This window comes from Maylandia zebra, linkage group LG17, assembly GCF_041146795.1.
Source record: "Maylandia zebra isolate NMK-2024a linkage group LG17, Mzebra_GT3a, whole genome shotgun sequence".
NCBI classification, from domain to species: domain Eukaryota; kingdom Metazoa; phylum Chordata; class Actinopteri; order Cichliformes; family Cichlidae; genus Maylandia; species Maylandia zebra.
The window spans coordinates 3,996,937-4,022,885 of NC_135183.1; the positions used below are offsets into that span (position 1 = coordinate 3,996,937).

The 25,949-nt window shown below is 43.5% G+C and overlaps 1 long non-coding RNA gene across 1 annotated transcript; it reads right to left on the reverse strand.

The window, feature by feature from the left end:
- Positions 1–19,637: 19,637 nt before the first annotated feature.
- LOC143413183 (uncharacterized) lies at positions 19,638–21,109 on the reverse strand. The gene is made up of 3 exons (XR_013093802.1): positions 20,854–21,109; positions 19,873–20,400; positions 19,638–19,794 (listed from the first exon to the last, which is right to left on the reverse strand). It is a non-coding gene; the product is annotated as an uncharacterized LOC143413183 (long non-coding RNA).
- Positions 21,110–25,949: the final 4,840 nt, after the last annotated feature.

The window sequence follows — 25,949 nt, forward strand, 5'->3', positions numbered from 1 at the left end:
GAAAGAAAGCGTTTTTGTATAACTTCATATAAATAGCTGTAACTTTTGATAGAAGACTCAGACAAACATGTTTATGGCTTTATCTTATAGAACTCAAGGTCTCCGTGCTGGGAAAACAGGATTTGCAGCTGTTTGAGCTAAGATTTCCAAGTTATTCACATAATGAAAACCTATACTTTGTTTCGGTCGAGTTCCCCATTCAAATGCATGTAACAGTGAGAAACGCACTGTCTTGGCGAAAGAAAGCTATTCTGTACAACTTCATATAAATAGCTGTAACTTTTGATAGAAGACTCGGATACACATGTTTATGGCTTTATCTTATAGAACTCAAGGTCTCCGTGCTGGGCAAACAGGTTTTGCAGCTGTTTGACCTAAGATTTCCAAGTTATTCACATAATGAAAACCTATACTTTGTTTCGGTCGAGTTCCCCATTCAAAATGCATGTAACAGTGAGAAACGCACTGTCTTGGCGAAAGATAACGTTTTTGTACAACTTCATATAAATAGCTGTAACTTTTGATAGAAGACTCAGACAAACATGTTTATGGCCTTATATTATAGAACTCAAGGTTCCCGTGCTGGGAAAACAGGTTTTGCAGCTGTTTGAGCTAAGATGTTAAAGTTATTCACATAATGAAAACCTATACTTTGTTTCAGGCGAGTTCCCCATTCAAATGCATGTAATCGTCAGAAACGCACTGTCTTGGCGAAATAAAGCGTTTTTGTACAACTTCATATAAATCGCTGTAACTTTTGATAGAAGACTCAGACAAACATGTTTATGGCTTTATCTTATAGAACTCAATATCCCCGTGCTGGGCAAACAGGTTTTGCAGCCGTTTGAGCTAAGATTTTAAAATTATTCACATAATGAAAACTACTTTGTGTCGGGCGAGAACTCCATTCAAATGCATGTAATAGCGAGAAACGCACTAACATGGTGAAATAAAGCGTTTTTCATGGTTTTCATAAAGACAGCTGTAACTTTTGATAGACGACTCAGACACACGTGTTTATGGCTTCATCTTATAGAATTCAATTTCCCCGTGCTGGGTAAACAGGTTTCGCAGCTGTTTGAGCTAAGATGTTAAAGTTATTCACATAATGAAAACCTATACTTTGTTTCGTGCGAGTTCCCAATTCAAATGCATGTAATCGTCAGAAACGCACTGTCTTGGCGAAATAAAGCGTTTTTGTACAACTTCATGAAGACAGCTGTAGTTTTTGATAGAAGACTCAGAAATACATATTTATGGCTTCATCTTATAGAATTCAATTTCCCCGTGCTGGGCAAACAGGTTTTGCACTTTTGGCGAGTTCCCCAATCAAATGCATGTAATCGTCAGAAAAGTATTGTCTCGGCGAAAGAAAGCGTTTTTGCACAACTTCATATAAATCGGTGTAACTTTTGATAGACGACTCAGAAATACATATTTATGGCTTCATCTTATAGAATTCAATATCCCCGTGTTGGGCAAACAGGTTTTGCAGCTGTTTGAACTAAGATTTTCAAGTTATTCACATAATGAAAACCTATACTTTGTGTCGTGCGAGAACTCCATTCAAATGCATGTAATAGCGAGAAACGCACTAACGTGGTGAAATAAAGTGTTTTTCATGGTTTTCATGAAAACAGCTGTAACTTTTGATAGACGACTCAGACACACATGTTTATGGCTTCATCTTATAGAATTCAATTTCCCCGTGCTGGGCAAACAGGTTTTGCAGCTGTTTGAGCTAAGATGTTAAAGTTATTCACATAATGAAAACCTATACTTTGTTTTGGCGAGTTCCCCATTCAAATGCAGGTAATCGTCAGAAACGCACTGTCTTGGCGAAATAAAGCGTTTTTGTACAACTTCATGAAGACAGCTGTAGTTTTTGATAGAAGAGTCAGAAATACATATTTATGGCTTTATCTTATAGAATTCAATATCCCCGTGCTGGGCAAACAGGTTTTGCAGCTGTTTGAGCTAAGATTTTCAAGTTATTCACAAAATGAAAACTACTTTGTGTCGGGCGAGAACTCCATTCAAATGCATGTAATAGCGAGAAACGCACTAACGTGGTGAAATAAAGCGTTTTTCATGGTCTTCATAAAGACAGCTGTAACTTTTGATAGACGAATCAGACACACATGTTTATGGCTTCATCTTATAGAATTCAATTTCCCCGTGCTGGGCAAACAGGTTTTGCAGCTGTTTGAGCTAAGATGTTAAAGTTATTCACATAATGAAAACCTATACTTTGTGTCGGGAAGAGAACTCCATTCAAATGCATGTAATAGCGAGAAAGGCACTAACGTGGTGAAATAAAGCGTTTTTCATGGTCTTCATAAAGACAGCTGTAACTTTTGATAGAAGACTCACAAATACATATTTATGGCTTTATCTTATAGAATTCAATATCCCCGTGCTGGGCAAACAGGTTTTGCAGCTGTTTGAGCTAAGATGTTAAAGTTATTCACATAATGAAAACCTATACTTTGTTTCAGGCGAGTTCCCCATTCAAATGCATGTAATCGTCAGAAACGCACTGTCTTGGCGAAATAAAGCCTTTTTGTACAACTTCATGAAGACAGCTGTAGTTTTTGATAGAAGACTCAGAAATACATATTTATGACTTCATCTTATAGAATTCAATTTCCCCGTGCTGGGCAAAGAGGTTTTGCAGCTGTTTGAACTAAGATTTTCAAGTTATTCACAAAATGAAAACTACTTTGTGTCGGGCGAGAACTCCATTCAAATGCATGTAATAGCGAGAAACGCACTAACGTGGCGAAATAAAGCGTTTTTGCACAACTTCATATATATAGCTGTAACTTTTGATAGAAGATTCAGACTCACATATTTATGGCTTTATCTTATAGAATTCAATATCCCCGTGCTGGGCAAACAGGTTTTGCAGCTGTTTGAGCTAAGATTTTCAAGTTATTTACATAATGAAAACCTATACTTTGTTTCATGCGAGTTCCCCATTCAAATGCATGTAATCGTCAGAAACGCACTGTCTTGGTGATATAAAGCGTTTTTGCACAACTTCATATAAATAGCTGTAACTTTTGATAGAGGACTCAGACAAACATGTTTATGGCTTTATCTTATAGAACTCAAGGTCTCTGTGCTGGGAAAACAGGTTTTGCAGCTGTTTGAGCTAAGATGTTAAAGTTATTTACATAATGAAAACCTATACTTTGTTTCATGCGAGTTCCCCATTCAAATGCATGTAATCGTCAGAAACGCACTGTCTTGGTGATATAAAGCGTTTTTGCACAACTTCATGAAGACAGCTGTAGTTTTTGATAGAAGGCTCAGAAATACATATTTATGGCTTTATCTTATAGAATTCAATATTCCCGTGCTGGGCAAACAGGTTTTGCAGCTGTTTGAGCTAAGATGTTAAAGTTATTCACATAATGAAAACCTATACTTTGTTTTGGCGAGTTCCCCATTCAAATGCATGTAATCGTCAGAAAAGTATTGTCTCGGCGAAAGAAAGCATTTTTGCACAACTTCATATAAATCGGTGTAACTTTTGATAGAAGATTCAGCAATACATATTTATGGCTTTATCTTATAGAATGCAATATCCCCGTGCTGGGCAAACAGGTTTTGCAGCTGTTTGAGCTAAGATGTTAAAGTTATTCACATAATGAAAACCTATACTTTGTTTCAGGCGAGTTCCCCATTCAAATGCATGTAATCGTCAGAAACGCACTGTCTTGGCGAAATAAAGCGTTTTTGTACAACTTCATGAAGACAGCTGTAGTTTTTGATAGAAGGCTCAGAAATACATATTTATGGCTTTATCTTATAGAATTCAATATCCCCGTGCTGGGCAAACAGGTTTTGCAGCTGTTTGAGCTAAGATGTTAAAGTTATTCACATAATGAAAACTACTTTGTGTCGGGCGAGAACTCCATTCAAATGCATGTAATAGCGAGAAACGCACTAACGTGGCGAAATAAAGCGTTTTTGCACAACTTCATATAAATCGGTGTAACTTTTGATAGACGACTCAGACACACATGTTTATGGCTTCATCTTATAGAATTCAATTTCCCCGTGCTGGGCAAACAGGTTTTGCAGCTGTTTGAGCTAAGATGTTAAAGTTATTCACATAATGAAAACCTATACTTTGTTTCAGGCGAGTTCCCCATTCAAATGCATGTAACAGTGAGAAACGCACTGTCTTGGCGAAATAAAGCGTTTTTGCACAACTTCATATAAATCGGTGTAACTTTTGATAGACGACTCAGACACACATGTTTATGGCTTCATCTTATAGAATTCAATTTCCCCGTGCTGGGCAAACAGGTTTTGCAGCTGTTTGAGCTAAGATGTTAAAGTTATTCACATAATGAAAAATTATACTCTTTTTTTCGTGCGAGAAAAGCACTGGCCCTGGTGTAATGTGGATGGCATCAGCAAGCAGCACAGGCCTTTGTGTATTGTGGATGGGATTAGCCAGCAACAAAGGCCCTGGTGAAATGTTTTTGGCCTCAGCCATGAACACAGGCCCTGGTGAAATGTAGTTGGCCTTAGCCAGTAGCACAGGCCCTGGTGTAATGTGGATTTCCTCATCTAACAACACTGGCCCTGGTGAAATATAGATGGTATTGGTCAGCACCACACACTCTGGTGTAATGTGGATGGAATCAGCCAGTAGCACAGGCCCTCGTGTAGTGAAGATGGCCTCACAAGGACCGCTGGCCCTGGTGAAATGTAGTTGTTCTCAACCATGAACACAGGACCTTTTGAAATCTAGTTGGCCCATTCCAGAATCACAGGCGCTGGTTTAATTTGGATGGCATCAGCCAACACCACTGGCCCTGATGTAATGTGGATGGCATCAGCCAGTAGCACAGGCACTTGTGTATTGTGGATGACCTCAGCCAGCACCACAGGTCCTGGTGAAATGTAGATGCTATCAGCCAGCAACGCAGGCCCTGGTGTGGCGAAGATGGCCCCACAGGTAGAACTGTCCCTGGTTTGGTGAAGATTGCCTCACAGGGAGAACTGGCCCTGGTGTGATGTGGATAGCATCAGCCAAGTAGCACAGGCCTTTGTGTATTGTGGATGGCATCAGCCACCAAGACAGGACCTGGTGAAATGTAGTTGGCCTCAGCCACTAGCACAGGCCCTGTTATAATGTGGATGGCCTCATCTAACAACACTGGCCCTGGTGAAATGTGCATGATATCGGCACATGTAACAGTGAGAAACGTACTGTCTTGACGAAATAAAGCGTTTTTGTACAACTTCATATAAATAGCTGTAACTTTTGATAGAAGACTCAGACACACATATTTATGGCTTTATCTTATAGAATTCAACATCCCTGTGCTGGGCAAACAGGTTTTGCAGCTGTTTGAGCTAAGATTTTCAAGTTATTCACAAGATGAAAACTAATTTTTTTTTTCGTGCAAGAAAAGCACTCGCCACGGTGTAATGTTGATGGAATCAGCCAGCAACGCAGGCCCTGGTGAAATGTTGTTGGCCTCAGCCATGAACACAGGCCCTGGCGAAATGTAGATGACCTCAGCTGGCAACATACCCCCTGGTGAAATCTAGTTGGCCTCAGCCAGTAGCACAGGCCCTGGTGCAATGAGGATTGCATCAGCCAGGAACGCAGGCCCTGGTGAAATGTAGATGGTATCAGCAAGCAGCCCAGGCCCTGGTGTGGTGAAGATGGCCTCACAGGGACTACTGGCCCTGGTGTAATGTGGATGCATCAGCCAGTAGCACAGGCCTTTGTGTATTGTGGATGGCATCAGCCTCCTCAGTTCCCTCATAACCTGGGTAGTTGAGACAGACAGGCTGGAGCCTTGTGTTGAATGTGTATTGGATGCTGTTGTTGGGGGTGGGGAGGAGTGAGCAGGGTGAATAGAGGAGGTGTGAAATGTCTGAGGTGTCAGAGGTGGAACAGCAGCAGTGGGGGTGGGTGAGTCTGCAGCCGATGTTGGAGACTGCCTCATGGCTGAATCAAATCTGTTGAAGAAATGATTCAGTTCATTTGCCCACCCAGGCAGAGAGTTCTGATGTTTGTGGCCTGAGATGGTTCTGAGGCCTCTCCAGACTTCACCAACGTTGTTTTACTGAAGGTGGTTCTCCATCTTCTGTCTGTAGCTGTCCTTCCCATTCCTTATCAGTCCCCTCAGCTCTCTCTGCACCCTTTTCAACTCCTCTTTGTCTCTGGATTTGAAGGACCTTTGCTGTCAGTTTGCTGCCAGTAGCACAGGCCCTTGTGTATATTGTACCACTGGCCCTGGTGTTGTGAAGATCGCCTGACAGGGAGTACTCGCCCTGCTGCAATGTTGATTGCATCAGCCAGTAACACAGGCCCTTGTGTATTGTGGATGGCATCAGCCAGCAACACAGGCCCTGGTGAAATGTGGATGGTAACAGCCAAATCCACAGGCCCTGTGCATGGGATCAACGAGTAGCACAGGCGCTGATGAAATGTAGTTGGTCTAAACCAGAAACACGTGGCCTGGTGAAATGTGGATGGCCTCAGCCAGAAGCAAAGGCCCTGGTGTGGTGAAGATAGCCTCACAGGAAGCACTGGCCCTGGTGAAATGTGGACGGTATTGGCCATCACCACAGGCCCTGGTATATTATGAATGTCCTCAGTTGTAATGTGGATGGCATCAACGAGTAGCACAGGCCCTGCTGAAATGTAGTTGGCCTCAGCCAGCAGCACAGGCCCTGGTGTAATCTGGATGGCTTCAGAGGGCAGCACAGCCCCTGGTGAAATGTAGTTTGCCTCGGCCAGAAGCACAGGCCCTGGTGTGGTGATGATGGCCACACAGGAAGCACTGGCCCTGGTGAAATGTGGACGGTATTGGCCATCACCACAGGCCCTGGTGTAATATGAATGTCCTCAGCCAACACCACTGGCCGTGGTGTAATGTGGATGGCATCAGCCAGTAGCACAGGCCCTTGTGTATTGTGGATGGCATCAGAAAGCAACACAAGCCCTGGTGAAATGTGGATGGTTTCGGACAGCACCACAGGCCCTGTTGTAATGTGGATGGCATCAACGAGTAGCACAGGCCCTGCTGAAATGTAGTTGGCCTCAGCCAGTAGCACACACCCTGGTGCAATGTGGATGGCCTCATCTAACAACACGGGCCCTGGTGAAATATGGATGGTATTGGTCAGCACCACGTACCCTGGTGTAATGTGGATGGCATCAATAAGCAGCACAAGCCCTGTGTGTGGTAAGATGGCCTCCCAGGAACCAATGGCCCCGGTCTAATGTGGATGGTATAAGCCAGCATCACAGGCCCTGGAGTTATCTGGATGGCCTCAGCCAGCACTACAGGCCCTGGTGTGGTGATGATGGCCTCACAGGAAGCACTGGCCGTGGTGTAATGTGGATGGAATCAGCCAGTAGCACAGGCCCTTGTGTATTGTGGATGGCATCAGCAAGCACCACACGCCCTCGTCAAATGTAGTTGGCCTCAGCCAGTAGCACAGGCCCTGGTGCAATGTGGATGGCATCAGCCAGCAACGCAGGCCCTGGTGAAATGTAGATGGTATCAGCTAGGCAGAACAGGCCCTGGGGTAGTCAAGATGGCCTCACAAGGAGCGCTGGCCCTGGTGTATTGTGGATGTCATCAGCCAGCAGCACAGGCCCTGGTGTGATGTAGATGGCCTCTACCAGCATCAGCACCGGACATGGTGCAATGTAGATGGCCTCCGTCGGAAGCACAGGACCTAGTGTGCTGGTGATTGTTTAAGCCAGCAGCACATGCCCTGGTGTGCTGTTGATGGCCTCCACCATCAGAAGATCAGGCCCTGGTGAGATGTAGATTGCCTAAGACAGTAGCACAGGGCAAGGTGTATTGTTGGTGGTATCAATGATCGACACAGGCCCTGGTGCCATTAAAATGGCCTCAAGCAGCAGCACAGGCCCTAGTCTAGTGTAATGTAGATGGCCTAAGCCAGAACCACAGGACCTGGTGTCATTTAGAAGGCTTCAGCCAACAGCACACACCCTGGTGTGCTGTAGATGGCTTCAGCAAGCAGCACCAGCCCTGGTGTTCCTTAGATGGACTCTACCAACTGCAGCTAAGGCCCTGGATGTAATGTAGCGGGTGATGTTAATGGCCTAAGACAGCAGCACAGGCCCTGGTGTAATATAGATGGTCTAAGACAGCAGCACAGGCCCTAGTGTAATGTGAATGGCCTTAGTTAGCAGCACCGGCCCTGGTGTGATGTAGATGGCATCAGCCAGCAGCACATGCGCTGGTGTGCTGTAGATGGCCTCTACCAACAGCAGCACCGGCCCTGGTGTCCTGTAGATGGCCTCTACCAACAGCAGCTCAGTCCATTGTGTACTGTAGATGGCCTCAGCCAGCAGCACATGTGCTGGTGTGCTGTAAATGGCCTCTACCAACAGCAGCACCGGCCCTGATGTAATGTAGCGGGTGATGTTAATGGCCTAAGACAGCAGCACAGGCCCTGGTGTAATATAGATGGCCTCACCCTGCAGCACAGGCCCTAGTGTAATGTGAATGGCCTTAGTTAGCAGCACCGGCCCTGGTGTGATGTAGATGGCATCAGCCAGCAGCACATGCGCTGGTGTGCTGTAGATGGCCTCTACCAACAGCAGCTCAGTCCATTGTGTACTGTAGATGGCCTCAGCCAGCAGCACATGTGCTGGTGTGCTGTAAATGGCCTCTACCAACAGCAGCACCGGCCCTGGTGTCCTGTAGATGGCCTCTACCAACAGCAGCTCAGTCCATTGTGTACTGTAGATGGCCTCAGCCAGCAGCACATGTGCTGGTGTGCTGTAAATGGCCTCTACCAACAGAAGTTCAGGCCCTGGCGTGATGTAGATGGCCTTAGCTATCAGCACCGGCCCTGGTGTGATGTAGATGGCATCAGCCAGCAGCACATGTGCTGGTGTGCTGTAGATGGCCTCTACCAACAGAAGCTCAGTCCCTTGTGTACTGTAGATGGTCTTAGCTAGCAGCACAGGCCGGGCTGTGATGTTGATGGCCTAAGACAGCAGCACATGCCCTTCTGTGCTGTAGATAGCCTCAGCTAGCAGCACAGGCCCTGGTGTACTGTAGATGGCCTCTACCAACAGCAGCTAAGTCCGTTGTGTACTGTAGATGGCCTCAGCCAGCAGAACAGGCCATGGTGTGCTTTAGATGTCATCAGCCAGCAGCACAGGCCCTGGTGTGATGTAAATGGCCTAAGAAAGCATCACTGGCTCTGCTGTAATGTACCTGGCCTCAGCCATCAACACAGGCCCTGGTGCAATTAAGTTGGCCTCAACCAGCAGCACAGGACCTGGTGTAATTTAGAAGGCTTCAGCCAGCATCAGAGGCTATCAACAACAGCTCAGTCCGTTGTGTACTGTAGATGGCCTCAGCCTGCAGCACAGGCCATGGTGTGCTTTGGATGTCATCAGCCAGTAGCACAGGCCCTGGTGTAATGTAGCTTTCCTCAGCCATCAACACATACTGTAGATGGCCTCTACCAACAGCAGCACAGGACCTGGGGTACTGTAGATGGCCTCAGCCTGCAGCACTGGCCCTGGTGAGCTGTTGATGGCCTCAGCCAACAGCACAGGCCATGGTGTACTTTGGATGTCGTCAGCCAGCAGCACAGGCCCTTGTGTAATGTTGATGGCCTAAGACAGCAGTCCAGGCCCTGTTGCAATGTTGACTGCTCATTGCTGCTCTTAGGAAAGTCCATCTTGAACTGCTGTTTCCATAGCTTGTCCAGTGTGACAGCAGAAACTCCGTTGGCAGTAACTGTTGCCAAACATCCTGGCCTTCCACAGCATTCTTGATTAAGTGGCCCATTCACTGTCTAGCCAAGCACAGTCCTAATGGCAAAAGGTCCATCCCCTACACTCCGGATGACCTCCAAAGGTTTTAGAGCTCTGGGCATATTCATGCCAATCACAGGCTCCACACTGGCCTTATAGGGTTATAGGCTAAAAATAAAAAAAAAATAAAAAATGGGCGAGGATAAAATCGACTCACTTTTTCTGTGTTCCAGTCTCAGTAACTTTGACACAATAACATCCGCTTCAATATTAACACCTCAGCTGAAATTTCACAAATGTTAGCTTTATTTTGAAGCCAAGATTGTAAGGACAGAGTTTGTAATTGCAGAGAAATAATCAATTAAATTTGGGCATTACAGTTTCGAGCAGGAAGCTCAGAAACCCCCTTGGGGCTTAAGAGGACATCGGCAGGTATATTTAATTCAGAGAGATCAGTAATCTCTTCCATTGCATTGCAGCATCCACGTAGGAACAAACAATATGCCTGAAGAGCTTTTCCATCTTCCAATCTAATCAGTGGCCATGAGTGAATGTTGTTCAAATAAGCAGATTCAATCACATGTCCATTCCCGAAGTCTTTGCCTTTACATATCCAGCACTCTCAGACATATGTTGACAGCTTTTAACAAGTTCATTGGGCTGCCCCTTGGTGTACTGTGCAAGATAATGCAGGCAGGCGCCAGCATCGCCAGTCTTTGCTTCTATGACCTGTTCAAACAAGCGCATAAAAGCCTCAAAATGTAAAGGATCGCCATCAAAGGTCTGAATCTCCCTTTTGGGCAGTGAAGAAATGGACCAACATACAAGTTAATTCATTTTGTTTTTCCATAATGGACAACAGATTTTCATTGGGTACTGGATGAGCAGCTTGTGGCTTAGGCAAAGGTGGAATTGGTCTAAAAGCATCAGAAGGCCCCATAAGAGTGGGTGCAGGCCTTTCCCCTTTCATATTCTGTTGCACTGTTTTTACTTGAAGCTCTGCATTCCCAGTGATTGCATTTCCTTTTGTAAGCATCTGTGGAACAAAAGTCTCTACATCCGCATTAAGAATTTCCAGGCTGTTTCCTTTTGTTTTAAAATATGATTCCATTCCATTAGATCCACTGGATCCACTATGCGAAACAACACTTCACATACTGGATCCAGTTCTCAGCACATTCATCTTTGCAACAGTTGCAGCTATATCTGCTTCAAGCTGAAGGTGTTTCTCCTCAATTGCTAACCACCACCGTGCTGCCGCAAATTTAACCTTTTAGTTATAATTTTTCTGGATGTTTTTGAATTTACCATGGGTGTGTTATTCATGGGCATGTGTTGCTCACAAAGATTACTGTGAGAAAGAGTGTATACATCTATCATTTACATTTCTTTTCTACAGCAGGTGGTTAATCATGTGATTTGATCATGTGATTTATAGCAGGATACAACTTAATGTTTTTCTACCACAGGATTGCTGAGATTTTGTGTGAAGAAAACTGTGGTTACAGGCTATATGTTGATGATGAAATGTTGTTGAGAAAATGTTGGAGAAAATGTTGAAAATTACAGGGGGGAAGTGAATAAAGTGTGATACTGTGTTTGAAACCAGTGTTGCTTCTTTTTACAGCAGAGTGTTAACTTTATGACCTTTTACAGCACCTCTGGAATATGGGTGGCCGACGCCTGACCACCAGGATGATCCGCGTGTTTGGCTAATGTTTGTTTTTCTTTAAGAGTGCTTGTAAAGGATTCAGCACAGACAGACAAGTGACAATTGAACAGATGCGCAGTGGTTACTGAATAGTTACATGGGGCTCATTATCTGACCACTATTGGGCTCATGGTGAGTGACAAACTTAAGGAATGATTACAATGTGGAATGATGTTGAGATGTTCAATGATTTGGAGCAAACTATGGAAAAAAGTAGGAGTTAAATGAGTTTAGAATAGACCTGCAATGATACCTGTCTCTGGGATGCTGAATACTTTATTACACTTATGAGCTGCAGTTGGTTGCAAATGTGAAGTTGTTTTAACTTGAAGACTTTGTCTTCTAGGATACAGGCTCTGGGTGGAGCTGAGAGTTAAACAAGCTAAACATTTAATTGCTGACTAATGTTTTACACAGGGTTACAGGTTTGGAGTATGGCTGCTCCAAGTGGGAAACCCTGGAGATTGTTTTAGAGAGAATGTGGCAACATTCTTGTGCATGTCTCATTGGGGAGTTGACACATGGCGAGAGCCGTGCAGCAAGAGGAGTGTCATTTTTTAATTTGCAGATGTTGTGAGGTGCCATGACGAGAAGGAGTGACTGAGGGGATCGTCCACAAGATGGAAGCTGAGGCCAGGAGAGTGGCTTCAGGAGGATCAGAGATCATCTTCAGCACAGCAGACATCGGGCTTCCAGAAGATCATCGTGAGGAGATTTCGCAAAGCAAAATCTTAAATAAAATGAAAGAGTTTCGATGTTGATGTTGAGGAAGACAACTAAGGTGTACATGCTCTGCCTTAAATCTTCAGCAGCATTGGAACGTGTGAACCTGGAGGATGAAGGGAGCGTGCCAAGCTCCAAAAGAGACAGCGCAGAAGACGTTCAGCGGTGGGATTGTGATTCTGTGTGAAGCACAGATTCTAGAAGACTGGGAAATAGCTGACACCACTCTTCCCAAGGATGAAGATCACCTAAAGTGTGTCATTTTGCCATGCAGATTTGATGCACTGCAGAGAAGCCTTCTGCAAGGCTGGTTGAAGTTTTGAGCCAAGGGATTGATATGACTCAAAAAGGGGGGAGAAGATCATAAACAACTTGATCTAATTTCCTATTAGAAATCTTTTTCTGCTGTGACAACAGGACAGGAGAAGAGTTGTAAATGCAGATAATTATTCTCCTGAATTAGAAGAAGGTGATAACTATTACATTTGTTAAACTGATTTGTATTACATTGGACTGCTGATTTATTGTGAATGAATGATATTGTTTATGATACATTATACTGCTGAGTTATAAGAAATACTGTTTTCAGAGTCAGGACCTTGCTTTTTCTGATAATAGAGGAGACAGAGAGCACATTCCACGGGAGCTTCACCCCCACCATTGTTGAAGGTAGACGAAATAGGGAGCCAAGGCCATAAGTCAGGCTCGCTTTTTTTTTTTTTTTTTTTTTTTTTTTTATTAATATTTTTGGATGGACAGAAACATTAATAAATAAATATACAACTGCAATAATCATACTGTCAGTTCTCTGTCCATTTCTAAACAAACAAACTAACTAAGACAAGCAAACAAACAACACACCAAAAAAAAAAAAAAAAAAAAAAAAAAAAAAAAAAAAAAAAAATTACATAAATAAATAAATAAATAAAATAAATAAAACCCAGGAGAAACAAAATAATACACCGCCTCCTGGAGAACATCAGCAAAAACAAAAACGAATAAGGGTAAAACCCCCTGGTGCAAAAAAAAAAAAAAAAAAAAAAAAAAAAAAGACAACAACCAAAATACCAATGACACATGAAATATCCCTCTAAGAGACCATTTATCATAATGTCTAAGAGACATTGTCAATGTACCGCAAAAAGGGACCCCAGACCTGCTCAAAAATATCTTCTCTTCCCTTCATTCTATACATAACCCGTTCATATGATGCCATCCTAGACATTTGTTCGGTCCATTCCTTGAAAGAACAGGGGCTGGATGACTTCCAATGCCTAAGAATTACCCTGCAACCAGTTATAAAAGCCAGACGCATCCACAATCTCTGTTTTTTTGAGAGAGTGTTATCGTCAGGTAGTAGGCCCAGGACGCATATAGCTGGAGATTTAGAAAGATTAAGTTTAAAAATATCATTCACCAAGTTGATGATCCCATCCCACAAATAATCATTTTTCCGACATGTATACAACATATGAACTAGAGTCCCGACTTCCTGCTGACATTTCCAACAAATGTCCTTATCTGCGAGCTTCAACCTGACTAATTTACTGGGTGTCCAATAGTTTCTGTGAAGCAACTTGTACTGGATAAGTTGAGACTGTGTTTCAGGTGAGCAGACATACCATGATGAGATCAGCATCTTCCAACTGTCCTCTGAGATCTGGATACCCAGATCTTTCTCCCAACACCGCCTCAGTCCCCCCAAACTGGGAGCGTGTGCCTCTCTGAAGCTCCCATAAAATTTAGATGCCCTGATTCTGTTATTGTCAGGGGTTGCAAACATCTTCTGAACACTAGATGGAGGGTCTAGATTATTTTTCAAAATGGCTTTAATACAATGTCTTATTTGAAAAAACCTCCAAATTTCCCTTGGATCCAAATTGAATTCTCGTCTGATTTCTGCAAACGATTTCATGCCAGTCTGCCCAAATAGGTCCCCCATCTGATTAATACCTGTCCTAGCCCAGGCCTCCCACCAGACCGGTTTCTTACCTATTAATACTTTCTTATTATACCAAATAGAGGCTCTAGCGGTGAGATAAGGGCTGCTGTTGGTATATTGGTGAGCTCTAAGCCAGGTCTCTTGCATGAAAGACAGTACTGGATCTTTAAACGGTACTGGCCCTCCCTTCTGAGTAAGGAAGGCCTCTAAAGACGAAGGGGCCACAAGACTTTCCTCAATCCCAACCCATGATGGCTTATCAGTAGAGGAATTATGTATCTTAACTAACTGAGAGAGGGAGAAAGCATAATGATACCAGACCATCTTAGACAATGCCAACCCACCACTCTCTTTAGCAGCATATAATTTAGACCGATTGAACAATGGCTTTTTACCTGCCCACACAAAACCCTCTACACATGTATTATAAAGCTTTAGCAAATTATGTGGGACTGCTATCGGTAACATGTGAAGAAAGTACTGAAGTTTAGGGGCAATAATCATCTTCACCAAATTAATTCTGCCCAAAAGGGACAGATTTATTTTAACCCAATTCTGCAACAGCGAACGGATGTTTTGAATCACTGGGGAAATATTTACTTTCATTATGTTGTCTAAACCAGGGGTCAATTTAATCCCCAAATAAGTCAGACCCTCGGGCATCCACTTGAAATGCCATGAACTCCTCATAACAGGCGGACACAATTTAGAAATAGGCATAGCTTCAGACTTAGACCAATTTATAGTGTATCCAGAGATTACAGAGAAAGAATCAATAATTGAGGAAATTGCAGGAACGGCCTGTTCTGGGTTAGTTGAAATCAGTAAAATATCATCTGCATACAAAAAAGTTTTATGTTCTTCTTGACCCAAATCCACCCCTCTAATTTTCTTACATTCACGTAAAGCTATGGCTAAAGGCTCCAAAAACAGAGCAAAAATGAGAGGTGATAAGGGTGAACCTTGTCTAGTACCCCGACTTAACGAAAATGAGGGTGACATTATCCCATTGGTAATAACTGTAGCCATTGGATCTGTGTATACCACCTGAATCCACTGCCTAAAAAAGGGACCGAAACCAAATCTCTTCAAGGTATGAAACAGAAAAGGATACTCAACTTTATCAAAAGCTTTCTCTGCGTCCAAAGAGAAGGCAACGACAGGGTCTAGCTTAGTCCTGCTCTTCCAGAGTATATGCAATATCCTACGTAGATTATCCGCAGAGCTTCTATTTTTCACAAAACCGACCTGATCCCTATGCACCAAATACGGAAGAACTTTTTCAAGCCTAAAAGCTAATATCTTAGAAATAATTTTTTCATCCACATTAATTAATGAAATTGGACGATAATTCCCACAATGCTGTGGGTCTTTCCCTTTTTTATGTAATAACGTGATCACTGCCGATCGCATACTAAACGGTAGTCTCCCTCTTTGAAACGCATCTTGATATACCAACAGTAGTCTTGGAGCTAGTTCGTCCACAAACACCTTATAAAAATCTGATGGAAATCCATCATTACCTGGAGATTTACCCACTCTAAGGCTGCCGATTGCCTGCTTAACTTCAGTTAATGTAATCTTACCTTCTAATATACTTCTTTGATCTTCCGACAGGCTGGGAATTTTAATAGAAGAGAAGAAATCTGACAGCCTCTGTTCCTCCACCAGTCCATTAGAAGTGTACAGCTCCTGATAATATTTAGTAAAAATATCATTTATTTCTTTTTTACTAGTAGTCAACTTATTATTATTACTAGGATCAAAAATAGATGGTATAAGGTTACTAGATTTTATCTGCTTAACCCTGTGTGCCAACATTTTACCTGTTCTCTCCCCTTGTTCAAAGTACTTCTGATTTAGACAAAACATTGCATATTCCACTTTTTTCTCCAATATGCTATTCATCTCAAATTTAAATTTAATTAATTTGTTCCATAAGTCCCTCTCTGGGAGCAACATATGTTGTTTTTCAAGCTCCTTGATATCCTGTTCCAACTTCATCAGCTTATCCCTCTCAGCTTTTTTAATCAAGGAGCAATATTGAATAAGGCGCCCCCTCAAATAGGCCTTAAAAGCATCCCAGGTCATTCCAACGTCGTCAATAGAGCCCTCATTGTACAACCAAAACTCCTTTATCATTTCCCTTATACATTCGCAATGACCCTTATTCTTCAGTATTGAGTTATTCAAGCGCCACCTAGGTGACGGTTTAATATTATCAGTGTCAGTAAGAACAAGGTCAATGGGAGCATGATCCGATATAGCAATGTTACCAATAGAGGACCCAATAGTTTGACTTGCCAAAGAACGGGACACCAAAAAATAATCTATCCTGGAGTAGGTTGAGTGAGGATGCGAAAAAAAGGTATAATCTCTTTCTTGAGGATGAAGAAGTCTCCATATATCTACTAGACTCAGTTCCTCTGACATCACGTCCACCGCAGCGTTTGTTGGGTCCTTGCTTAGTCCAGTACAAGAAGATTTATCCAATAAGACATCCCTGACCCGGTTAAAATCTCCCCCAATTACAATGTGTGTGTTACCTATAGTCCGCACCATGTTACAGACTTCATGAAAAAATTGTGGCTGAGGAGAATTAGGAGCATATATATTGACCAATGTCATTTTCCGCCCCTGTAAACATGCATCCAAAACCACCCATCTACCCTCCTGATCTGTATAATGCTTAAAGACCTGAAAATCCAAGTTTCTTCTAATCAATATGACCACCCCTCTTTTTCTAGCCGAAAATGCACTAAAATAAACTTGCGCCACCCAGTCTCTTTTAAGCTTTAATGATTCGGCCTCATCAAGATGGGTCTCCTGAATCAGGGCTATATCAGTCTTTTTCTGTTTCAGATATGTGAGGATTTTCTTCCTTTTAATAACATTATGACAACCCGCTATATTCCACGACACAATTTTACATAACTCCATAACACCATGTGAGCCGAATTATTATACAAATTTATCCAGAGGAATATCCCATTTACCCATATAACAACTCTTAGAGCCAGTAACATGAGACAACCCAATGATCCAAAAATTAGGTCTATACAGGACAGTTGGTACCATACCATCAAAACCAACAACAAAACCAAACACGAGAAAAGAGAAAAAAAAAAAAAAAAAAAAAAAAAAAAAAAAAACAAACAAAAAAAACAAAAGAACATAAAAACATAAAAAATCGCAGGTCCGTGGCACTCAAAAAAAATTCCCAGATGGTGTCCCTCCTTACGTCTCCCCCCCCCTCAGAAGTAAACCAACCCATAGCTTATCAAATCCTCTTAATCTACATCACCCGGAATGTTAACCAAATCCAGGCCGCTTAGAAATTGCTTAGCCTCAGCTGGGTTGGAAAACTGATGATACTGGTTATCCACTGAAAAAGTCATAACAGCCGGAAAACGAAGAGAATAGCCAATCTTGTACTGTTGCAACAAGCGGCGCACCTCATCAAACTTCCTGCGTTTTTCTTGTACCTCCTGAGCGTAATCCTGGAAAAAAAGAACTCTCATGCCTTTCCAAACGATCTGCCCCTTTTTTCTGGCAGCCGCCAGCACGGACATCTTGGCTTTATCCCGTAGGAAGCGAACAATAATGTGTCTCGGTCTGGAGTCCGCAGTGGGCTTCGGAAAAGCTGGCCCCACTCGATGGATTCTATCTATTTCGTAGTAATCTCCCATCTCAATGTCCAGAGCTTCAGACAGCAGATTCTTCACGTAATCCTCAATATTACTGCCTTCGGATCCTTCTCTAATACCCGATATTCTAATATTCTGGCGCCGTGAGGAACCCTCAAGCGCCGTTACTTTTTCCTGCAGCCGCTGGTTCTGTATCTTCAAGATCTTACATATTGAGCTGGCTTTAGCCTCTTCGTCCTCCAATCGAGAAATTCTTGTCTCTGTTTCATCCACTCTCACACCCAAACTGTTCACAGCTTCCTTGAGAGACTCGATACCACCTTTCACCGCCGTCATGTCTTGTGCTACCTGCTCAAGCAGAGATCTTATAGAAGTCAGCTCGGCCGCCACACCATCTTGGGAAGGACACCTGGCATCGACTCCATCAGGTGTCTCCGCCATAGTAGTTAATGAAGTAGCCTGAGTGTTGTGTGTTTTTCCTCGCGGCATAATCGAATCGTTGCGTAAAACGTAATGATTCTTCTGACTCCTTCCACTGAATTTACCAGGGCAGATCCCAAATAAGACAAATAACCAGCTCTGACCTATTTTTAACGAGGTTTCGGGGGAAGAGGAGTGCGCGTCTCCAACTTAAGCTGCCATCTTGGGCGGGCGTACCACGTGACCAGTCAGGCTCGCTTTTGATTAGAGAGTCCCAAACATGATAGCTTGAACCAAGTTTGAAGAATTAAGAGACCAATTGAGGAGGTAAGTGTGGGAGGCGTAGTAGGGAAAGGTGTTTGTTTTTGTCTCATGTCTCAGAGGTTGTTGTCTCATTCCCTCGGCCAGAGGACGGGCAGTGTTGGGTAAGTTACTTTAAATTAGTAACTTAGTTACATTACTAGTTACTTCTATCAAAAGTAACTCAGTTACTTCAAGTTACTCGTTACTTTCAGAGTAACTAGTTACTAGGGAAAGTAACTTTGGTTTTACTCAGAATTCTCTTGTTAATGTGTTACTTCCGTAACTGGATACCCAGCAAGTTTGCCAGTCTTCTAGCTTGCTTACTTGCCACAAGTGCATTGTGCCACCTACCAATCGAAAGGAAAAAAATAATGTGCACATTTCCACAAGAGAAATTTTAGCCTGCTTTTTACATCCAACTCAAAAACTGCAGTCGAGGTGCTTTCGATTGTACTCAGAACTCGGAAATTCTGCCTTCTGAATAGGAAGATGCAGGTAACACCAGACTGCAGATGAGCTGCTTACAGGGCTGGACTGGGACAAAAAAAAAAAAAATCATCCCAGGGAATATGACTATGGGAATATGATTTTTCCCACCATTATAGGAAAAATCATAAAGCCTTTGAATGAAAACAAACGCTGTTGTGACAGTGATGTACACTGTTCTGATGGTATATATGTATCAATCTATCATTGGCCTCATTCAAGATGGTGATGAGCCTGCATACCGGCAGGAAGTTGAGCGGCTGGTACTCTGGTGCAGTCAGCACAATCTGGAGCTGAACACTTAAGACTGTAGAGATGAAAGTGGACTTCAGGAGACATCCCTCAACTCTGCTCCCCCTCACCATATCAGACAGCCCTGTGTCAACTGTGAAGACCTTCAAGTTCCTGGGTACAACCATCTCCCAGGACCTGAAGTGGGAGACCAACATCAACTCCATCCTCAAAAAGACCCAGCAGAGGATGTACTTCCTGAGACAACTGGGGAAGTACAGTCTTCCACAGGAGCTTCTGTCACGGTCTGGAGGGCAGACCGTGGGGGATGTAGGAGAAAGGACCCAAAACGCAGACTTAATGGAATGAACAGTGGGTTTATTTACAGTGAGGTAATTGTACACCACACATTAAATCTCCAAAAGTGCTCCCTCGACTCCCGTGACGTGTCTTCTCCCAAGTGCTGGTATCCCGTGCTCTCTGCCCCTGTGCCTTCACACACCCCGTGTGTCTTGCAGTCCTGTGTTCCGCTGTCCTCCTGGGGAAAAACACAGACACAGCCGTTATGGCACCAACTCCGGCAGGCATACACTTTAACAACACTAGAAACACTGACATGGAGTCTAACTCAACGATCCTGCGCCGGAGGAAGCTCCATCGCTCTGTTAAGTAGCTCCCCTGACGATCCTGATCAGAAGCAGGTGTGTGGTAAGCTAGGCGTGACCAGCAGCTGGCAGGGCCACACCCATCAGGCCTGCAGGTGGCTGTCCTTCATCCTCCAGCCTCACACACACACACACACACACACACACACACACACACACCAGCATGGAACACAAGAGCACAGTGCAGCAAACGTACATCCAATACACTAATAACAATAAAGGTCCACACTGTTCACGAACCCCGAGTCCCCGGCACCGGGTCCGTGACAGCTGCTGATCCAGTTCTACACTGCGGTCATTGAGTCTGTCCTGTGCTCCTCCATCACAGTCTGGTATGGAGCCACTAAACAGGACAGGAGCAGACTGCAGCGGACTGTACGGGCAGCAGAAAGGATCATCGGCACCCCCCTGCCCTCCATCCAGGATCTGTACCTCTCAAGAACCAGGGAACGGGCAGGGAACGGGCTGGTTTCCTCTTTCTGGCGCAAAGTGGGCGATAAACAAACAAGAGAGAAAAGCCGATCAGCTGATCATTGATCAGTTTTATGATTGAAGTAGAAACAGGAGAGGAGAGAATGAGAGAAGAAGAGGCAGCTGTGCAGCGTAAACACAGAATAACTCCAGCTTTGTGTCTTTTTCATTGTAGCTGAAGTCCGGGACAAAATGTTCCTTTTCACCTCAACACGAAACCCGTAATATTTTCTCTGAATACGAGACGATTCCGTTTTTTACGGGACGGTTGGCAACTCTAATAATTAACCTTATGAACAAAATAAAGTTCAACATCAGTAACATAGCACCCACCCAGCTGTATAGAAACTCCGTCATGCTAGCTAGCACGCAGTACGAAAAAGTCAGCATAACGAAAATAAACTCCACCTAAACTTGGTTCATAATCTGACCCAGATGGACTGCAGGTTATAACTTCTTACCTGAAGTTCAGTTCACCTGACACTCTCGGACCAGCGGCCACTTCGGGTCTCTCCTCTTGCCTCCCTTTTCCTTCATCCACCTGCTGGCCTCCACCACTTGCTAATGTTATTGAATCTGTGGAAGCTCCGCGATAGCCACCACACGAAGTAACGAATAACGAGCATATTTAAATCCCAGTAACTAGTAACGCGTTCCTGGTTTTGGCATAATAACTAGTTACCGTGCTCGTTACCACAATAATAACGTAGTTACTGTAACGCGTTACTTAATAACGCGTTAGTCCCAACACTGAGGACGGGTAATAATAATAATGGATTGGATTCTATATAGCGCTTTTCAGGGCACCCAAAGTGTAAAGTGTAAAGTAAAGTGTGCGTGTTAGTCCCCATAGGGAAATAGTTCCTCTGCATTTAACCCATTCACCCAGTGAAGCAGTGGGCAGCCACCAGTGCAGCGCCCGGGGAGCAGTGTGTAGGGACGGTACCTTGCTCAGGGGTACCTCAGGGTAGCCGTTCAGTGGAGTCGAACCCCCGACCTTCCGATCATGGGGCCACCACTCTACCTACTGAGCTATCCCTGCCCAAAGCGCTTTACAATACCACTATTCATTCACTCTCACATTCACACACTGGTGGAGGCAGCTACAGTTGTAGCCACAAGTGCCCTGGGGCAGACTGACAGAAGCGAGGCTGCCATATCGCGCCATCTGCCCCTCTGGCCAACACCAGTAGGGTAAAGTGTCTTGCCCAAGGACACAACGACCAGGACAGAGAGCCCAGGGATCGAACCAGCGACCTTCCGGTTACAGATGTGATTCCCAACTCCCTGAGCCACGGGTAGAGAGGGTCAGAGCGATGGCAGTGGACCTGGGATCGGTGACCCGGGCCCATGATGCCATTGATGGACATGGAAGCAGCTGAGTTGGCTGAGGAGTGACACAGCGCAATGTATGGTGACCTCTTGTGGTCAAGAGAAGATGTCCTTTTAAATGTGTCAAAAGTTGTCAACAGAACATTTGTTGTTTTTGAAACTTATGCATGAATTGTATCTGTTTGACGCATGACGCATAAACAATACCCCGATGTTATAAAACAACTGCTTGTGTATTATCGGGCGGAGATCGATGCTGTCTGTGGGCAGTGTTCATCTCCCCACGCTTGTGTTCATTAAAATCATTGTTTGACCGAAGCTCTTCTGGACCATTATTGTTTTGTGCTCAACCTCAGTAATTGAACTCGTAACAGTCACCTACTGTACATCTGGGCCACGTTACATCTCAATTAATATTTATCAAAAATTGAAAGAACAATTATATGTCAAGGCTGGCTGTGTGCCTCCACCAGTGTGTGAATGTGAGAGTGAATGAATAGTGGTATTGTAAAGCGCTTTGGGTGCCCTGAAAAGCACTATATAAATCCATGTCATTAGTTTTTCTTCTTTTATACCCTTTCTTGCCAGCCACGCTGTGGAGTACTTGGACGCGTGTGATGGAGCATTGTCCTGCATGAAAATCATGTTTTTCTTGAAGGATGCAGACTTCTTCCTGTACCACAGCTTGAAGAAGGTGTCTTCCAGAAACTGGCAGTAGGACTGGGAGTTGAGCTTGACTCCATCCTCAACCCGAAATGGCCCCACAAGCTCATCTTTGATGATACCAGCCCAAACCAGTACTCCACCTCCACCTTGCTGGCGTCTGAGTCGGACTGGAGCTCTCTGCCCTTTACCAATCCAGCCACGGCCCCATCCATCTGGCCCATCAAGACTCACTCTCATTTCATCAGTCCATAAAACCTTAGAAAAACCAGTCCTGAGATATTTCTTGGCCCAGTCTTGACGTTTCAGCTTGTGTGTCTTGTTCAGTGGTGGTCATCTTTCAGCCTTTCTTACCTTGGCCATGTCTCTGAGTATTGCACACCTTTCGCTTTTGGGCACTCCAGTGATGTTGCAGCTCTGAAATATGGCCAAACTGGTGGCAAGTGGCATCTTGGCAGCTGCACGCTTGACTTTTCTCAGTTCATGGGCAGTTATTTTGCGCCTTGGTTTTTCCACACGCTTCTTGCGACCCTGTTGACTATTTTGAATGAAACGCTTGATTGTTCGATGATCACACTTCAGAAGCTTTGCAATTTTGAGACTGCTGCATCCTTCTGCAAGATATCTCACTATTTTTGACTTTTCTGAGCCTGTCAAGTCCTTCTTTTGACCCATTTTGCCAAAGGAAAGGAAGTTGCCTAATAATTATGCACACCTGATATAGGGGGTTGATGTCATTAGACCACACCCCTTCTCATTACAGAGATGCACATCACCTAATATGCTTAATTGGTAGTAGGCTTTCGAACCTATACAGCTTGGAGTAAGACAACATGCATGAAGAGGATGATGTGGACAACATACTCATTTGCCTAATAATTCTGCACTCCCTGTATTTCTGGCAGAAGAGACTCACCATTGAGATGAATAAGCTCTGACCACCGACCAGCCGGAGTGTTCTTGGGAAGGAGTTCACTGTTTGTCTCAAAATATGCATCACAAAGCTTCCTGTAGAGTTTGCTTTGTTATATTTTTTTTCTTTCTCTGTTTAAGATTTTATTTTTTACTGCAAATGTGTTTTAGCTGAAGTCATATTATCAGGACACAAATAAAAAAAATATTTTATCTGTTGTATCCTTTGTCTTTTGTATATTTAGTGTAACAGGTTGTAATTATGTTCTTCTCACATGTAATACTGAGACATCTGTGTCCAAGTATTTGGACAAAGATGCAATTTTTGCTTCAGTTCATGGAGTTTAAGAAAATTATTACAAAGCTGTTTAGGAACTGAAACTATTTCTCTTTGTAGTTTCCATTTTCAAATGCTTTGGTTCTTCTTCATAAACGGGCCAAATAAATCAGTGACCCATGGTGGCTAAAATGAATTTGGAGGCTTTACGCCTCACAGGATTTGTGTTAATAAAATAATCACCGTAATTTAAAAATCACATTAACTCTTTTCTTCCGAACTGAAATTTGCATTATTATCAGCAGGAGAGCACTGAAGTGTGAAGTGATTTTAGACAAGGTCAGGCCGAAGTCTCCATGGACTATGATGTTCACAGATGACTATGTGATTTGCAGCGAGAGGTAGATAGAGGTATGTAGTGAAAGCAGATGAGTTAACTAAATACATGGGGTCAACCATCCAAAGCAATGGATAGTGTACAAGAGAGGTGAAGAGTGTAGGTAGGATGGAGTGGGAATAGACAGGTGTAAGAGATTTTGGTGGCATAGGCAGAGCAGCAAGCATGAAAGCTAAATTTTACTAAGATGGTAGTGAGACTTGCTATGATGTATAATCTGGAGACAGTAGCACAAATAAAAAGTTAAGTTAAAATCCTTGAAAAGGCCATACCAGTGATATTTCCTACCCATTCATTGAAATATGTCTCACGTGACATGTGTACCAAATGAAAATCCAGAAGTAGATCAGTAGTATCATCAAAGAAAAAGATGAGGTTCCTGCGTTCCAGCCGATAAATATTACACCAGTGTAATAATTTGGGAAGATCACACATGAACTCGTAATCAGCCATTTTCCAATGCACATTTGGGCCTCTGGGCAGTGGCCATAAATTTGCAGCAGCCCATTTGTTCATTTCTTGTCCAGCGATCCATCATCATCTCGTTATCATCCTGGGCCACTTGGATGAAAAATGCCAGGGCCAATTGTTTTGTCCCAGTCCAGCCTGAGATAGACCTTGGTTGGTTGTCACACTTTGTCTTGCCTTACATGAATTAGTAATCACTGAAACATTCTTCAATATCAAATTGTTAAATTGAAGTTTAAATTGCTAAATCTTATAAAGCTCTATAGCTCTGTCTATAACCTCTATCTATAGTAAATTCTAATTCTAAGTCTATTATCAAGTCTATAACAAAAAAGAAATGTAAACCTAATCCAGTTGAATTACAAACACCATCAAGTGTGGTACAATTCCTTAATCTTCAAACCCCAAATTTACTGTTTGGGGTTTGAAGTTTACAAATTTACTTCTCCAAAAAAGGTGAATCAATATGCCTTTCTATTGCAAAGTGGGATGCAGATTTATCAGTGAGCCTAGACCAAAACTTCTAGTCTCAGAAATGCTTAAAAACATTTAAATTCATTTTAGATCATATTAGTCTTGATAAAGCTTCTGCCACAACATTAGATCAATCCCTCTGGGGGGGGGGGGGGGGGGGGGGGGGGGGTCGTGGTTTTGTCCTGACTTTATTATTGTGGTTGATATTGGGGCTAGGTATGGGCTTGGGGTGTCTGGGGATTCCCTAGGGACGGGTTTCTTGGGGGGCTCAACCCAGGGGCTGTGGTCATAACCTGGATGACGATCTGGTGGCTCTTTGGGTGGTGTTTTTCTAGTGAATGCATGGAGCAGGGCTGGGGATGGGTCTGTGCTGGCAGACATAGGTTACTGGCCTGGTAGCCTGGCTGCCCTGGCTTGGGGACTTGGGGTTCTGGGTGTGCTCTGCCTCCTGGCTGGGGCTCTGGTCCTGGTTGGTGTGTCGCAGTTGTGTTGTTACCATCACTTTGTTCAGACTAGCATCAGAAATAGGAATAAATAAAAAGGTTGTTATTACTGACATTTGTCGGTAATAACAGTCTGGTGGTCTCTGTCAGAGTAGAAGAAGTCATATTATCATATTATTGGTCGGTGATCAATAATATGATATAAGATGCCAGAAACTTGAGAAAATAATTTCACAGAGGTGACACTAGATGTCGCCTTAGTGGTTCTGTCATTAGAACTTGTAGGAAGTTCTGCGACTTTTCAAAGCCAGCACAGACTTCGTGATTGCATGGATCAGTGGGCCTGTGTTCAATGCAACTGATGTAAAGATTATGTTAAAAACACATCGAATGAAAATATTCTGTCTTCATTAAAACCATACAGTGTGTATCCTTTGACATCACAGTACAGAGTGAAAAAGCTCATTTGCTCTCACCTGATGTGGCTCTAAGGCGATTTTCAGTGTCTCCAGTAGGTGGCAGTGGCTGCTCAGACAAATGAGTGACTGATAAAGTAATCCCTTACAAAAGTAACGCAGGCCAGTCATGGTA